Source organism: Ochlerotatus camptorhynchus, unplaced genomic scaffold, assembly GCF_037179485.1.
Source record: "Ochlerotatus camptorhynchus isolate MF236.1 unplaced genomic scaffold, CSIRO-AGI_Acam_v1.1 ptg000017l, whole genome shotgun sequence".
NCBI lineage: Eukaryota > Metazoa > Arthropoda > Insecta > Diptera > Culicidae > Ochlerotatus > Ochlerotatus camptorhynchus.
In genome coordinates this window covers 893,971-912,552 of record NW_027040509.1, presented here as the reverse complement: position 1 = coordinate 912,552, position 18,582 = coordinate 893,971, and the positions used below count along the sequence as shown (strand labels likewise).

The 18,582-nt window shown below is 38.2% G+C and overlaps 1 protein-coding gene and 2 non-coding genes across 3 annotated transcripts in view; 1 reads left to right on the top strand and 2 right to left on the bottom strand.

Annotated features, from left to right (window-relative positions):
- Positions 1-18,582, bottom strand: part of CenG1A (Centaurin-gamma-1A) — a 462,307-nt gene that overhangs the window by 117,495 nt on the left and 326,230 nt on the right. The window lies entirely within an intron of this gene.
- TRNAY-GUA (transfer RNA tyrosine (anticodon GUA)) lies at positions 26-122 on the bottom strand. Its single transcript has 2 exons — positions 86-122; positions 26-61 (listed from the first exon to the last, which is right to left on the bottom strand). It is a non-coding gene; the product is annotated as a tRNA-Tyr (tRNA).
- Positions 10,902-10,999, top strand: TRNAY-GUA (transfer RNA tyrosine (anticodon GUA)). The gene is made up of 2 exons: positions 10,902-10,938; positions 10,964-10,999. It is a non-coding gene; the product is annotated as a tRNA-Tyr (tRNA).

Sequence of the window (18,582 nt, the reverse complement as noted above, 5' to 3'; positions counted from 1 at the left end):
ATACTCTTCTTGCTATAAAAAGTTCTCCTTCGAGCCGGATTTGAACCAGCGACCTATGGATTACTATATCACTTTAAATTGGCCTCTACAGTCCACCGCTCTACCAACTGAGCTATCGAAGGGTTCGTAGTGTACACTTAAAAATACCTTTACTGATGATTATTGTTTTGTTTTTTTTTTTTTATTAAGATATTTCATAAAATTTAGAATTGCCTTGAGAAAATATATACCAAGTAAACCAATGGCGTTGGGCATTGACGCAGCGAAGGGGAAAGAGGGAAGGGGGTTAGGGTTCAACCCCCCTCAGAGCCTTGAGAGTAATGTAAAATTATCATTGTATGCTAAATGGGAGTCAACTTCTGCACTTTTCATGCAACCAATTCGCTCTTACTCGATCCCTCCCTATCTCGATATTTCTCCTAGCCAGTACACTCAAGTCTTTTTTTTAAACAACACAGTATTTTATAACACGGTTTTCTTAAATAACGCGGTTAAAGAGCCAAACAATTTTGATGAATGGACTTCGCCAAAAACAAACTTGGGTGTACTTCGGAGTGATTTCACCGGACAATAAGGGTATTTTCGGAACGGGAACGACGTGTAGAGGCCAGAAATCGATGATTCACAGCATTTTGTAATCCAATATGGCGACTTCCGGATTGTGAAAAACTGTCAAATAGCCAAAAATATGAATATTTTCGGAACGGGGAGAACGTGTAGAGGCCGGAAATCTATGATTGACGTCATTTTGAAATCCAAGGTGGCAACTTCCGGTTTGTAAAAAACTGTCGAATACCTAACAATATAAGCATTTTATGAACGGGAAAGTCGTGTAGAGGCCGGAGATCGATCGTTGACTCCATTTTGGAATGCAAGATGGCAACTTCCGGTTTATGATGATCTTTCGAATACGCTTCAATATGGTTAGCTTACTAGGTACTATTGAGGCCATAACCATTTGATAGAAAACATCTAGTGCTACATGCATTCCACAACCAAGTCGCTGGTTTCACATGTTGTTTAACATTCAATGTATACAATTCCTGTAAATTTAATAAGATTAATTGTTGCACATTTCGCACCAAAGTCAACTGCTGGCTCTTAAAATAAACCCACAAAATTGCATTTGCTCATACTAGAAAAAATAAACAATAATAAGAAAGTTTGTTATGGTTTGGCAGGAAATATTTAGCATATTTCCAAAGAAAGTCTAGGTAGTGTTCCAGGAGATTCAGAAGAAATTTTCAAGGATATTCTAAGGAGAATTTTAAGAGAATTACAAAAAAAAAGTCAAGAGCATTTTCAGAAGCATTTCAATGCAATTTTGTGTAAAATTTCTATGGTATTCTCCATATCCAAGACAATTTAGGGATAATACTTTTTTAAATTCTACATGGCATATCAAGAGATTTCCAGGAATATTCCAAGCGGTTAGTAAAGAGTATAACAAAGAGAAGTTAAACCAAATACTCGCGAGACTTTGTAAAACATACTAAAATAAATGTAGAGTAAATTTCAACAGTTTTCTGGGGGAGTTCCTAAACCGTTCTGGACAGAAATCCGATTTCTATGGAGAAAATTTGGAATTTTCCGGTTGTTTTCGTTTCCCGGTTAATTCCAGCTTCTCTCGGTTTTCCCGGTTCAATGGCTACCCTGAATATTTGACTCGAGAAGGTCTAGTCTGATCGATTCGTCATTTCACATGGAACTGCTCTATGGTCCATTTTTCACTCAGTTCTGTTGTATGGAACATATCGAAGAAGAAAAGTTGTTTGGTAGAAAGTTTTTTCTTTCAAATCTCCGGTTCATCTGGCATCCTTCTGGAGCCTTTTCTAACTATCTCTGAAAGTATATTTCGATTTCATTGAAAGATTCTTCAAACTTGTTTGGAAGTATTTTTTAACTGACTGGACTGGTTTCTTCCGACTACTCACGGATGTTTTTTTCTTCTGATGTATCCATGAAGGCTCTTCCAAATTTTCCCGGAAATTTCGAAGTTTTTTCAGAGTTCTTGCAATTTATTCTGGAAGCTCCTTCAGACTCCACCCCCTTTCAGCCATTGGTTGGTTCGCCTCCCAGAAGTCCTACTGACTTGCCCCAAAAGTGTCTTCCAACTTTCCGACTATAATAGGCATTCAATCGAATTGTTCATGAGCCAAAAAAGTTGCACGGTTTGTTTAAGTTTCAAAATATGTTTTTATATAATATTGTTCTGCTTCATATCTAATGATCTTGATCTTATGGGAAGTTCCCGTATTCGGCTTTTGATGGTGGTGACAGTAGTTGAAAATTGGTTCACTAGGTGACTCTAATGAGTAACAATATGGTGTTGTACGATATCGAAGGATTTGGAGTCGGAGTCATTGAGTCGGATTCGTAGTCGTTACTATTTCTTCGACGCCGACTCCAAACAAGAATCCTCGGCTCTGTAAAGTTAATTCGGTTGAGTCTTATCAAATAAATTAATAAACAAAACAAATTGGTTCGAACGTTCGCGCGCATTGAGCGTGAATCTTTTTTTAAATATCTCGTAACAACCCTTCTTCCTAATTCACTCACTAGGTAGCGCTAACGCATACGGAAATGTTACGTTTCCCATAATATTATCCTTGCTTTCCTGAACTAATAGAAACTTTCCTTGTTCAGCAAAGTTGTTCAGTTGTTCAGTTTTGATAGACAACATTTTTGTTCAGAATTGAAAAAAGCTAGGGAAAAAAATACAGTTTTACATCATATCTCGACATCTCGTGATCCTGACCATGTACAAGCATCCCGTATTCCAATTTTTATTTAGTTGAGTGAAGTGGCGGACAGTTGGCTTACTAGTTGGCGCTAGTGAGAAAGAAAATTGAGTTATATGAAAATGGTAAGTTTTAAAATTATTCAAGAATTCCTGGAAGCGCTCCACCATACGTTGGCGATACTGCCATACAATGAAACCACTGGAAGCGGATCCCGTTCTGATGGAGGAGGTTTTTTGGTTAGCGGAAGATAAACTGATTATTGCAATGTACCTTTTGACTATAGCTTTATGATGTTATGTATAGTGAACAAGAATCCTCCGCTCTGTAAAGTTAATTCAAATAAATCAATAAAAAAATCTGCTCCATCAACTTTGAAGACGAAACATTCTTGACCTTCTCCAGAAGAGAAATTTGTGGCATCGCGAGTGATAATTTAAATTTTAGTTTATTTACGCGGTGATGATGTTGGTTCACTCGCAACTATTTTTGAAAAAAATAACTGTTTCCGAACGAAAGTGTACCATAAGTGCTTCTGAACGTGTTTCTCAGTTGGGCGTGGTGAAATTCGTGCATTCCCGTTTGATTTTGGAAATCCGTATCACAAAATTGCCCACCGATTCCTTTTTTTCGCAAGAGTGACGTTTATTGGATCCGTTTCTTTGCACGGGTGTTTTTTTTTTGTAACTAGCGTAAGTGTGCCTGCGATTTGCATTGAGTGTCGGAGATTGTGAGTTAGCTGAAGGATGTCTCGCTGGATATGCCCAAGTCTGGACGGGTGGTAGCTGGTGGCCGTGAACGGTTCCTGGGGAAAGCACTAGATGCGAACCTCCTCCTCCCAGATCACCATGGCAATACAGGAAGTATCACAACAAAGGTAATTGCTATTAGATATTTTGCAAACAGTGACAGATAGCGAACATGAAGAACCAGTGGAGGTGTCGGGCGAAGGTGTTTATCCTAGACAAATGGTAAGTTACAAATTCTCTGTTGTTGTTGTCGTAGGCGCCGTCGTAGTCGTAGGCGGTACCGTGAGTATATTTAAAATTAAACATCAACCGCTGAAAATTTTAATTATCGCGTATTTCTGTTGTTCATTACATTCCAAGTGAAATTCGAGAACGAAATTTCATTTGAATAGCTTGTTTAACCAGGTCTTAAACAATCGTCACGTCGGTCATAGCTTGTTATGATTGCCTGAACCATGCGTAAAGAGAATCATTGAAACATTGAACGTCGCGTGAAAGTGGAAGGCCTAAGTACTCTTTCGTAGCTTTTAGTTTTAGGATTTCAAAGATCGTCGGTTGCAGTGGCTTGCTTACTGAGGCGAAAAACGCGGTCCCAGATCCTTTCATATTAAAAATATTAAAATATCGCTTGTTTATCGTGTATTTTGTAAAACTTTTCGTTGTCGTCGGTTTTTTTTTTTCTTTATTATAGAGATTTTTAGCCATTGGCTAGTTCATCTCTTGGTTGTCGTCGGTGCCGGGTTTGAATAGTTATAAAAACTTGAATAACGCTATAATTTGATATGAGAGGCTCGGTGGCCTTAAAGCAACCGTTTTTGCTTACTGAGCAGAACATCATGAGTCTAATCTCAAGACCATCCACATTCAAGATTCGTCAATGATTAAAAAGAAGCTCGTCTGCCTAAAGGGTGATACGGTCAAAATTTGGTCAAGGGAAAACGCGTGTAAATCGGTGAAATCGTTTATTTAAAAAATCAAATTAAATTTTTTTTTTTTTTTTCCTTTGGTTTGTTTTTTCCGTCGATCTTGTTTTCCGTGCTGAGCACCAATGCTACCGACGTGCCAGGAAGGCAGCTCCCACACCTGGACCCTACCTATCGACCCATCAACTCATGAACCGGGGACCAACGGCTTTACTTCCATCAAGTTCAATTAGTATAAAATTCAGGAAAAATATTCAGTTAGGCTTCCGCTTTTCCAAATCCGAATTGCCGGGCCTTACGCTTGATCCCTGCCATCAGATTTTGTACAGCCACCTTGTCCACCTTCTTCGCCGCAGAAAGCCAGTTTGCCTTGAACTGCTGCTCGCCCTTAGCAGTTTTTTTGGTCTTCTTTAGGTTCCGCTTGACAATAGCCCAGTATTTCTCAATTGGTCGGAGCTCTGGCGTGTTGGGAGGGTTCATGTCCTTGGGAACCACCTGCACGTTGTTGGCGGCGTACCACTCCATGGCCTTTTTACCGTAATGGCAAGATGCCAAATCCGGCCAAAACAGTACGGAACAACCGTGTTTCTTCAGGAAAGGCAGCAGACGTTTATTCAAACACTCTTTCACGTAAATTTCTTGGTTGACAGTCCCGGAAGCTATGAAAATGCTGCTTTTCAAGCCACAGGTACAGATGGCTTGCCAAACCAGATATTTCTTTGCGAACTTTGACAGTTTCATGTGTTTGAAAACATCTGCTACCTTTCCCCTTCCTTTTGCCGTATAAAACTCCTGTCCCGGAAGCTGCTTGTAGTCGGCTTTGACGTAGGTTTCGTCGTCCATTACCACGCAGTCAAACTTCGTCAGCATCGTCGTGTACAGCCTCCGGGATCGCGCTTTGGCCGTCGTATTTTGTTTATCATCGCGATTTGGAGTCACTACCTTCTTGTAAGTCGATAGTCCGGCTCGTTTTTTGGCTCGATGCACGGTTGTAGACGATACACCCAGCTTATTTGCGGCATCTCGGAGAGAGAGGTTAGGGTTTCGCTTGAAACTACCGGCAACTCTCTTTGTCGTCTCAGCGGCTTCCAGTTTTCGATTTCCCCCCGATCCAGACTTCCTGGCTGTCGACAAACGTTCCCCAAACACTTTAATTACATTTGTAACGGTTGATTTGGCAACTTTTAGCGATTTTGCCAACTTTGCGTGCGAGTAGCTCGGATTTTCGCGATGCGCGAGCTAAATTTTGATACGCTGCTCTTCTTGCTTGGACGGCATTTTGACAACTGAAGAGTGAATTCCAAAATCAAAATAGGAGCAACATTCTACACACACACACCTTCAAAATGAGGGGTGTTCAGGTTTTTTAAATGCAAAATTGAAAGAAATACGTCAAGTTGATATTGACCAAATTTTGACCGTATCACCCTTTAGTGGCAAACGTTTTTGCTTACTGAGCAGAAGACCGTGGGTTCAATCCCAAGCTCCTTCGCGTTATACGATCGTTAGGACATCAATTCAGCTTATCGTTTACCAAAACGAAACCTGCTGCTAACCCAACCCTCTTACCCAACATCCCTGTGATTCCTCGTGGAAGTGCAGAGGACTCCTCGGCTTCCATCAAAGCGAGTGTCACGTCAACACATTCCTACCCATTCCTTTCTTGACCAGCGTTCAGGCGCGGCTGGCGCTGGTATTGCCTAATTCGAGATCACCAGTTTTTACACATTGAGGATGATTGCTAGTCCCAAGCATCGTCTATTGGTTCTCTGTGTAATTACAGCTGGTCTGGCAATAACAGGGTAGCAACCGTGGGCGGTCAATCATGCTCATGCTCAAACATTCTTGACCTTCTCGAGAAGTTCTTGAACTTCAACGAAATTTTTAAGAGGTTTCCTGAACTACTTCTAAGCTCTTCTGAGGTTTATTGAATTTTGTATAGATTCTCTGAACAACTCTTAAGTAACCTGAACTTTTCAGAGGTTCCTTAAATTTTCTGGAATTTGTACGACTTACCCTTAGGCTCCCAAATATTAATAAAAATTTCCAAAAGATTATCAAGATCTAAAAATGTTTGATGTTCTGAAGAAACCTAAGCTACCCAAGAAATAATTCAAGCCGACCAGTAAGAACAGACGCTGATTATTGGTTGATTTAAGGTGTACGAAACTGATTAACACCAGGATGAGTTTATAGTTGATTAGTAGTGTATACAGCGAATTTTTAACTCATAATTTAACCTCAATAAGTTAGCTGAGCAAAAAACTGAACAACACTTATTTAAGCTTAACACTACCCCACAAATCAGTAGTGCGCTACATATAATTTGATAGCCTGATAGAAGAACAGGAATCCATTCCGCAATATTGTAAAATGTCGTCAGTGTCACGCGTTGCATTTTCGACATTTAAGTTCTTCTAAATTCACTGCCTACCTTTCTAATCCCAAGCAGTGCCATCTACGCCATCTACAAGGAAGAGGAGCTTCTTAGGAATGACTCCAGGTAGCGGTGGACTGCGACTACGTCGGAAGTATTAACATTTGTATTCCTGTGTTTTGACTGTTCACCACTTTATACTATACAATACTCACTGCACTGAATTTACAGACCGCATCCCAAAAATATAATCCTATTGTGGAAATAAATAAATAAATAAATAATCCAATTATGGAAATAAAATACTATTCCTGCTTCTATTATTCAACTTAAATTTGACGTGCTTCAAGTTAATAATCATCAACTAGCGGTTCGAATCACGGTATGCAAAGGTAACTTTTAGACAAATAATAACAATTTAAATATTGTTTTACTGAATCTCAGAACTACTCGGCTGTTGGAATATCGGCGAAAAAATTTAAGTGTGTAGGACTACGTCTGTGATTTCTATATGGGGGTACACTTTGTGAAAACCGAAAATGGAACATGTAACAAAATTACGAAAGATTTTGAACGTTAATAACTCAGCTGACACTGGACCAACTTCAATAATTTGATCACCAATCGATCAGAAATATTTCTACGCATCAATTCGACTTATGATTTTCAACAAGAAACTATTGAAAAATGCTAGTGTCAAGCATTGTCCAATGTACGTATAAAAAGTGATAAATTTATCACTGTTTTCATGAGATAAACGTTCTTCCCAAACCCAGTCGTCATAATCGAGTACCACTTGGTTGCACATCATTTTTCTTTAACCTGAAAAGTCTAGCCTCAGCTCATTTTCGCTTCGGACGGCGTTGTGAGCAGGCAGCAATAACAGTAGTAGGAAGGTGGTGGCAGGTAAGGAAGTCTGACTGGTCGTGGCAAAGGAGGAAAAGGTTTTGGTAAAGGAGGCGCCAAGCGTCAAGCGTTATCAGGTCAAGCGTTATCAGCTTCTTCGTGATAACCGCCATCGGTCGTCTGACTCACCGTGGCGGTGTCAAACGTATCTCCGGTTAGATCTACGAGAAAACATGAGGTGTGCTGAAGGCGTTCCTGATGGAAAATGAGATCCGTGATGCTGTCACCTACACTGCACACGCCAAACGTAAGCGGTCATTGATGTCATCTACGCTTTGAAGCAACAGACGCACTATGTACAGTTTCGGAGGTTAAATCATCACCAACTTTGGCAACAAAACGGCTCTTTTCAGGCCCAACAAGCTTATTACAGTAAAGAGTTGGAATAGAATTTATCTGTGCCTGTTTGTCCATATTCAGAACTACACGTCCCCAAAGACCACACAAAATGCTCTCCAGAGATGTAATCTTGTAACCAAACTTGGAAGCAGGGGTGCAAGTGATTTTGATCGATTCTCTTCATCAACTTTCTCTTTGAAAAAAAAATTACTACAAATTTGGTCCGCCTACAATTCAAAAACGGAAAGAGTAAAGATAATAAATGATCGATCAATTAATTCCGTCCACTAGCGGTCCTACGTCAAGCTTCCGTTCGTGTCCCTAGACACAGACCCTTCTACTTTTTTTTAAATTAAAAAAGGCTGAACAAGGGTTGCAAAAGACTGTTATTTAATGCCTTAAAACTTAAAATTAATATTACTGTTAAGCTTTCGACTGAATAAGATTTAGATGTTTAAAAGCTGAACAAAGGTTAACGTGCTCAATGTACAACAATTATGGCTGTTACCTGGGTACTCTTCTGTTCATTTGACCTTCTATTAACTTGCCTTTAGCTTCCCGGAGGTGCCCTTAAACGTCTCCGAAGAGTGTTCCTGAGGTTCCTAAACATCTCTGAAGTTCTCACTGAATCCTTTTGAAATTCCCTGAATTACAATAAATTTCACTGAACATCTCTGATATCCACTGATCTCCTTTGAAATTCAGGTTTCTATGAAGACCCCTAAATTTCTTTGAACTTCTCAGAGGACCAGGGACCAGAGTTTTCAACAGATCTGAGAAATGTTTCAATCTCACTTTTTACAAGAGATAATTGTTGTATCATATAATTGCTAATTGTTGCATCGTATTATATTAAAAAGTAGCAGTAGTAAAATTACTGAACGAATCCACCTTATTCTAACGCATATATAAATGTGGAACTCCACATATCTCTACTGATTGTAGACCGAATGAATGTTTAATAGGCTTGTATTTCTAAATTTCGTATTGCTGCACGGAGTTCAGCACCGATAACCGAAGGAGTTCAAACAGTTTGTTTCAACTTGTGTTAATTTAAATTTAGCTTTAAATTAAAATACGAAAAGTATTTGCAAAGTATGTGCTAATTGTTTGCAATAAAAATGCATTGAAAAAATGTCGAATTCTCCACCAACGATATACAGGAATGTGTACTGAATGAATTACTTAAAATAAGCCAATAACTCATGTCACATGTTATAACACCCAATTGACCCATCGAAAATGCCCATCACCGTCACTTTTATCACCAATTAAAACCAATGTCAACACGTTATACAGTCTGAAAAATAAAGACACACATTATAAAGCAAAACGAAACCCACATTTTCCAGATCCACACCAATTGAAGCCCTGCCATCAGACGCAGCATGGTTTCTCAACATTTGACTGCGTGCAGTCGGAGGCGGATTGAGCAAATTGAAATTCATAGCGACCAGCCAACAAAACCGTAAAACATTAATCAAACTGCCCAACCGAAGCCTCGAATGCAACCGGCCAAACTGCGAAGCAAAACAAACTTTGCTGTGTCCCCCCGTCGTCGCTGCTGCAGCCGTGTCTTACTGGAGCTTGGTTTTTGGGTCTTTTGTGGTATTTTATGTTTTGCTTGCTTAGCACCTTGGCGCTACTAACTTACTGACTGCCAACTGGGGGATTCGGTCGATTTGTGGTGGACGACGAAAGTGGCGTGCGATAACTAAATTTGAATAATTACGAACGCGCGCCATGCTCTCTCTCTGTTCTTTTTTCTCAGCCTGTGCTTGTTTCCTCACTCGTTTTGTTTTGTTTCTCGCATTTCTTATGCAAATTGATTGGGAATTGTTGCTTTTCTGCCATTTCCTACACCGTTTGGCTCGGTGGAATAGCTGTATTTAGGCTCCTTGACTCGGTCATTGGTCGGATTTTTCGCGTTTATCCATGACAGTCCATGGTATCTGTGTCACGTGTTAAGTAATCGATGGTATTTGGAGATTTTTTTTTTACTTGATCGGGAAATTGGGGACACGATTTGAATCGATTACGATGGAGATCAACCAACAGCCTGGCACATGAACAGAAATCGTTTTGGAAATTGTTGGATCGAACCATCGGAGCCTTGGCGGAAGCAGTGAATCAACCCTTTCCTCCCCCATGCCTAGGGCTAACCAAGATTCGAATAAACCTCATGAAGCATAAACCAACCACCGGAAGCATCATCGTTTGCCTTCCAACCATTGATGAAACCACCGACCGAGGAACATCTTCAATTGAATCAAATTGAAAGGAAGGAAGCGGCCACATCTACTGCATAAGCAAAGCTAGGCGAGAAGCGAGTGCTCATGTTCATAGATAATGAGGAAGAAAACATACACATAAGCGCATACAGCAGATACAAAAAAAATCGTGAACATGAATAACCAGCATGCGATATGGAAAGCAAAACAAAAAAAACAAAATCAGACACGAAACGAACGTCTCACTACTGGCTGCCTATGTTCTGGGTACCTACCTAGTTACATGATAATTCGTTTGTGAAACGTGATGCCTACCAACCACTTCTTTTTGATAATGAGTAAAATAACTAGCAATGTATTTTTGGAACGTGAGACAATGAATGTGTGATTTTTTCGCCAAACGGTTGACGAAAACAAAAAAACACATTCTTGGTGTTTATTTTCTGTGTCATCTGTTTATGCCTACCTCTCGAATGGTATTCCCCCATTGACTGTTTCGCGTGCTCGTTGTGACGTCGTTGTCTCTTGATCCGTACATAATTCAATACCACAGAATTAATCACACGTTCCTAACATGGAAGACAGTGTGAGTGCGATAATATGTGATTTGTTGATTTTACCCTACCGGTACGCAACCTTCGATAGCTCAGTTGGTAGAGCGGTGGACTGTAGAAGACGCTTTCGAGCGACGGTAGTAATCCATAGGTCGCTGGTTCAACTCCGGCTCGAAGGAATTTCTGTACTTTTTTTAATGAAATGACATTTTTTAAACCTTGAACATTTCGAGAAATTCAACTACGAAATTTTTGGTTCAAAGGTTTGGAGGTGGGTCGAGACTTCATTTGTGTGATGTCTTGCCTCATGTCCACTCACTATTCGCTAAGCGCTCACTTGTTCCGTGTTGGGCTGGGGGACAGCAATCTCTGTGAATGTGGACAAGGCTACCAGGACGCAGATCACATTATTTGGTCATGTGCTGAGCACCGTGGAGTTAGATCCGAGTTGTACGATTCCCTTCGGGCTCGAGGTAGACAACCTTATGTTCCAGTTCGGGATATTTTGGCTAGACGCGATCTGGAGTTCATGCAACTCATATATGTTTTCTTTAAGAATATTAACCATAGATTGTAAGTTTGATTAACCTTGTGTTTAGTTTGTATTTTGTTTATGTGTATGTGTGTTTATTTTTTTTTCATGGGTTTCTGTAATAATTGTATAATTACAGAGTAGATATAACGTTGATAGAATTAAGTATATGTTTTAGTGAAATTTTTGAATCATAAATCATATTCCATGTCTCCTTTTCCCTCTCCCGATTCAAACAATTGTCATCCACTAACCTCGAGAAGACCGCGAGTAATCGGTCAAATCCTTTAATTTTAGATTTAAGACATTTATAATGTATAAAGAAAATGATAACTTGGCTCTGTAAAGTTTATTCGATAGAGTCTGTACAAATAAAGTAATTAACAAAAAAAAAAAACGAAATTAGCTGAAAAAACTTTTATCGAAATTTTGGTGATTCCAAGAAACTTAACGCCATGTTTTGACATATTCCACGGAATTTTGAAAAAATCCAGCCTATTCTTTATGTAGGGTTGAGAACTACTTCGGTATAAGCGCCCATTTCCGGCATATTAACCAGTAACGTCAAATGTATCAATGATTTCGACGTGAACGAATCAATCATACATTTGGTACGATAGTTCAGATCAAAAGCTTCAAAACAAAGTCTATAAGGACGCATAATATGAAGATTTACATCCATAATTCTGAAAAAAACAAACAAAAGAAGCACTATTTGCGAATCATTTTTTTCCAGAGCATTTCCAGCCCAAAACGCAAAAAAAAATATATGTCAATTTTGTCTCGACCCCTTCCTAATTGAATGAAACATTACTCGCATGTTCGCTGCTGTCAATGGTTGCATTTTTCATTTATATATATTTTTTTCTACACAGTAACTTTTAAAAAGGGCGTTTTAAAAAAAAATCAATATATTTTTTTCAAAAAATCATAACATAAAAACTGTTGATCTGATCAAAATGACATCTGAAAAGAAAGGTAGTTAAATAATCTTTAAGGAAAAAATACACTTAAATAAAAAACTTAAGTAAATTAATATTAAAAAAAAACGTAAAACGTTGATTATCTCAAAAAACACCCCCCTACAATCTTTATCATTTTTTTTATCAAGAAAACTGAAGCAATGTTTTAAAATTTGGTTCTCTAGTTCTAACGATATGCCCAAAATATTCAATGTATTCAAATAATAATGTTTCTTATCTCACCAATACAAATCTTTAATTTGACAACATCAACGTGTTTCTCTTCCGCGCGCAGCGCCTAAATAGAAACGGGTAGGTCTCACAGCTACCATTTAATTGTTTGTTTTGTAATATACAATCATGGAAAATACATCGCACTGCGTGATGTCCAGCAGTACCATTTGAAAATGGTATAAAATGTTGAAAAATATTATTACTATTATTATTAATTCGCATTAACTTGAGAACGGCTGGACTAAGGAAAAAAGTTACTAGATAAAAATTTATTGAAAATTATGCGCGGAACTCAAATAAATTATTATTTTACTAAAAATAATGCAATGTCATAAATTTTAAAATTACCAAACAAATAAAAAAAATTAAAGCAAGTTACCAGTCTACACTTTTCACCAAGTTTTAGAACATTTCTTCAGTTTTCTTGATAAAAAATATTTATAAAGGGGGGTGTTTTGAGATAATCAACGTTTTACTTTTTTTTTAATATAAATTTAATTCAGTGTATTTTTTACTTAATGATAATTTAACTACCTACAACTTTTCAGGTGTCATCTTGATCAGGTCAATAGTTTTCATGTTATGATTTTTTGAAAAAAATATGATCAATTTTTTAATACGCCCTTTTCAAAAGATTCTGTAGAGGAAAAAAATCATATTTGAATGAAAATTGGAACCATTGGTAGCAGCAAACATATGAGTAATGTTTCATTCAAATCGGAAACACTCATGTCCAACTGGTTTGCGTTTTGGGCTGGAAATGCTATATACCGAAATGAATTCAATGACGTTTCAATGTCTTAGGATGGAAAACTCGTAAAACGGAATTGGAATCAAGAAGCGGTCTTAGATTTTTAGCAATATCTCAACACTCTGTGATTCTCTATCAATTCTAACGATACGTATAGAAAGGAAAACAAACTTAGAAGATATCTTTGATAGGAACATTCCATTTTGTGTTCAAACTCGTTCGAAAAAGAGAGGTAAAGTGCGGGATGTGCTAAGTATAACGAAAAATAGATCATAACCCGATGAGTTATGTATCTTGAAGTTTAGTGCATGTCGTATTACTCCATCACTATTGAGAAATGATGAAGTATTCGGTTTTGATACAGTTGTCATTCTTGCCTTCATCGCAAAGAATCGATTCTAATTGAAAGGTCCCGCTATTTATACCCTTCGGAGTGTTGGAGCACCCTCCAAAGGCGCGCCCCTTGGTCAGTCAAAATTGGATTCCTTAACAAAAACAAGCAATGACACCGATAATGACCATGCATCAGAACCCTAGTCTTAACCTCTTCAAACTAGGGAATAACGAATAACAGATTAGGAATCAGATAAGTGAAGACTAACTAACTCATTTTTTCCTTGTATGAAGATCATCCGAGGCAACCCGAGGACTTATCACTATCAACAAGGCATAAAAAGTAACAAGGACTAAGATGTGTTCCTTTGATTACTAAAAAATCTTGTTCCCCTAGTATGAATGAAGTCAAGACTAGGAATCGGTGATAGCTCTTACATCCCGTAACGTACCACGAAAAGGTGATCTACTCACGTTACGGAGGAATTTTTCGGGTTGGAAAATTTCTCGACTTCCCTGGGCATAGAAGTATGATTGGACTTGCCACACAATTATACCAATGCAAAAATGGTACAGGCATCGAAAGCTCTAAATTAATAACTGTGGAAGTGCACCTAGAACACTAAGTTGAGAGCACGCAATAAGCTAATATGCGATATGCAATAAGCATGAAATGCGAAGAAGAAGAAGAAGAAAAGAAGATTCCAAACTTTTCTGAAGTGATTCAAACTTACATGAATTGGTACAGTATTTCCTGAAGTGATTGCAATACCTTCCGAAATGTTTGTTTACATGTCAAAAGTGGTAGTGCAATCATTTTGTTTCGTTTGAGTTGATCGTTGACGCTATGGCTAGAATTAAACTAGAAACGAAAAAGAAAATTCTGCATATTTGGTGCACTGAAAAAGGTGTTACCTATAACCAAATAGCAAAAAGAGTTAAGGTCCACCACACAAGCGTTAAAAATGTCATCTTTAAGTTTGGCAAAGAGCTTTCCTTGAAAGATTTGCCAAGATCTGGCAGAAAACCTGGAACTAGCCAGCCAAAATTGGAAGACAAGGTAGTGGCGTATATCAAGCGAAACCGGTCGGCATCAACGCGGGTTTTAGCCAAAAAGTTTAAAACCAGCATCGGGATGGTCCAGAGAATAAAGGCAAGGAACTCTCTGAAGACATACAAGAAGAGGAAAGTACCAAAAAAATCTCAGCAACAACAACTTAGAGCCAAAACAAGGGCGCGGAAACTGTACGAACGGATTTTGGACAACGCCCGGAAGTGTATTTTAATAGATGACGAAACCTACGTGAAGAAGGATTCTAGAACGCTGCCAGGTCCACAGTTTTATACGAAATCGCCGGGCGAGGATGTAGACGACGCGGAGTGTTCGGTTGCGCTGGAAAAATTTGCACAGAAGGTCCTGGTATGGCAAGCCATTTGTACCTGTGGTTTGCGGTCATATATTTTCTTCACAAAAGGTACAATAAACGCTCAGATTTACAAAGAGGAATCATTGGAGAAGATACTGCTGCCCCTGTATAGACAGTATGAGTTGCCTCCTCTCTTCTGGCCAGATTTAGCATCCGCACACTACGCTAACCAAGTTCTACAATGGTTTTGTTAACAATAACATCCAGTTTATCGAAAAAAACATCAATCCACTGAACTGTCCGGAACTCAGACCCATTGAAAGATACTGGGCGATTGTGAAAAGGATCTTCAAGAAGGAAGGAACGGTCTCCCGAAACATGCAGGAATTCAAGAAAAATTGGACAACTGCATCCAGAAAATGCACAACAGCAAATGTGCAGAATTTAATGAAAGGTGTTTCGTCAAAAGTACGCTCGTTCTTCAGGAATTGAGGTTTTGATTTATGTACGCTTCATCTTTGGTTTAATACATATTAATTTTCAATAAAGTGAAAACTGAATCAAAAACTATAACCTTCTTGATATGTTGCTAATTACTTTTCGATACACTCCTTACAAACTTTCCGAAAAGATTCAGTATTTTCCAAAGTGATCCGAAATTTTCAGAAGTAATTCAATGTTATCCGAAGAGATTTCGAGCTTTTATGAAATGATTCAATACTTTCTTAAATTAATTCAAACTTTTCAAGAATGATTCAGTATCCAGTGCTTCTTCTTCTTCCTCGTATTTAAAGCTTAATGCTTATTGCATTTTAGTTTATTGCGTGCTCTCAAAACTTAGTGTTCTAGATGCACTTCCACAGTTATTGATTGAGAGCCTCCGATGCCTGTACCTTTTTTACATTAGTGTGCCAAGTACAATCATGACCAGGGAAGTCGAGACACTTTCCAAGCAGTAAAATTCCTAGACCAGACCGGGAATCGAACCCAGCCACCTCCAGCATGGTGTGGCTTTGTAGCTTCGCCTTTACCGACTGAGCTAAGGATGGCCTCAATACTTGTGGAAATGATTTTTCAAACTTTCATTAAGCGATTTCTGAACTAATTCTGATTTTTTTTTTCTGAAATGACTCAGTACTTTCCAAAATTATTCGAATTCAAGGCATTCATAAGTGATTAAATTATGTTCGTAGTGATTCAGTTCTTGCGGAAGTGATTACAAACTTTCTGGAATTATTCAGCACTTTCCAAAGAGACTCCGAAATTTTCTGACGATTTTCAATACTATCCGAAGGGATTCTGTGATTTTTTTTAAGTGATTCCAAACTTTTATGAAATAATTCAGTGTTTTCTGAAGTGATTTCAAAATGTATTAAAGTGATCCAGCACTTTTCAAAATTATTACAAACTTTCCGCAATTATTCAGTATTTTCTCAGGCGAATCCGATTTTTTCTGAAGAGATTTTAAACTTTTCTGAAGTTATTCATTACTTTTTAGAAGTGATTCCAAACTTTTCATAAATGATTCACTTCTTTTCGAGGGATTCAGTACTTTCCGGAATGATTTCAAATTTTTATGAAGTCTTTTAGTACTTTCCAAAGCAATTCTTAACTCTTCCGAAGTGATTCAGTACTCTCCTATGTGACTTCGATGATATAAAGTGATTCAGTACTTTCAGAAATGATTTCAAACTTTTCTGAGCCGTTTCAGTACCTTCTGAAAAACTGAAACCCAATTATCTCAAAATGCCTTTGTTCGATTTCTTTTAATTTTTATTTTAAAAAAGCGCATGAAAACAGTTAAATTTTAAAATGCCTAAAATTCTGGACACATAACATGATGTGATGTGATGTGATGTAAAGGATACCACTCATTGTTGCAAGGCACAGCCATTAGACAGTGGATCATCCTCCAAGTATGACTTGATCAAGTACGATACCTGGTTGTATTCAATTTACCATTGTAAGAAGGGCCAAAAACGGAGGGGCGGACCCGTAAGCAGATACACTTACGCGCAATCCGCGGGATCAGGAGAATCGCCTTCCAATGATAAAATCCTACAACCCGATGTAGAACAAGCCATCATACGAGGGAACGTCCCAATGAGTGGGGAGAAGAGCCCGCCGTCAATTCACGAAATGTTAATGACAAGGAGTTGGAAATTCCACTCTCCCCATCCAAATCGCTTCAATCCGGTGCCCTGGTGGTCCCATCCCTCCCCTTTGCATTTAATGTGTGTAAATATATATATATATATATATATATATATATATATATATATATATATATATATATATATATATATTTATATCGGCATTACCCGTTAGATTTTGTCAACACAATTTTGACTTCTTAGCTTTTCAAAATATTTAATAAATGCAAATCTTATCATCTGACCTATTCCGCGAGTCGTGCGAATCTCCACCACCAATGAGTCAACAAAAGTCACGCACTAGTGGGGTGACTCTCCGTGCAATCAAATAAAGAGTTACCTCACACGAGGCGACCACCGTCACCCTACTAGCGACAGAGAGCCATACTACTCTCAGAACAGGCCTGCAGGTGACGTTTAAAGCTCCACAATTTTACTGAAAATCTAAGAAAATTATTAAACAGAATTTAATAATATAACTGCAGAGCACAAGCAGTTTAAATATACTGAGGAAGTGTTGCCAAAATCGAACGGATACTTTATATGTTTATTAATTTATCTTACCTTTGATGGACCAACTACTTACCTGTACTTCATGGTCATAAGCTCCAATCTGTTTCCCGGTAAATCCGATCACGATCCTTTACAACATTTGGCCGACCTAGTTGGAGGTTACCACCCTAAATCGACGTGATTTTTTTTTTTTTTTTAAAGAACCACAATTTAAAGCAATTAAAATTTTCGGTAACTGCAACTGTTTGCTATTCTTCTCATATCCCACTTAACTAACTCGCTGCTCTCCCATCACATTCTTATTTTCTTCTTCCAATGTTTGTACGTCTTTCCCTTATTGTCCTCATCTGATGACTCTCCATCGGAAATTTCACTCTCTTCATTATTTTATACTTCATTTAATGTTCTAAAATTCTGGACACATAACATATGACAAAAATCATAGAAAGAACTTTTGATCTAATTTTTTGACTGTTGGATTAAACTTTTTTTTTGTGTAATTCAAACTCAGCCAACAATTTTTGAGACGTTTTAAATAATTTTCTGTGAAACAATACCCAAAGAATCGTAAATTTTATCAAATGTTTCCTCTACGAATTTAGTCGGTTTTCATGTTTTTTTTTAAACAAAATTGAAAAAAAAACTACAAGGGACAGCCCTATGGGGTTGCACGCAATGGTGACGTAAGACTACGTGGTCTTATATAATAAATGTTATTGGTTAACTGCAGCAGGAGGTTGTGTTTTGGGTAGAAACAGGAACTTGAGCGGGGTTCTCTCTGTTTATACTCTTTAGTATGACACGCTTGACATAGATGGCCCACAGCAACTCACGAAGAGCTACTGATTCCGATCAATAGCGGTGCGGCTTCTTCCTCCTTCTATGGATGCTCATGTGGGCTGCAGCTCGCTGTTTGC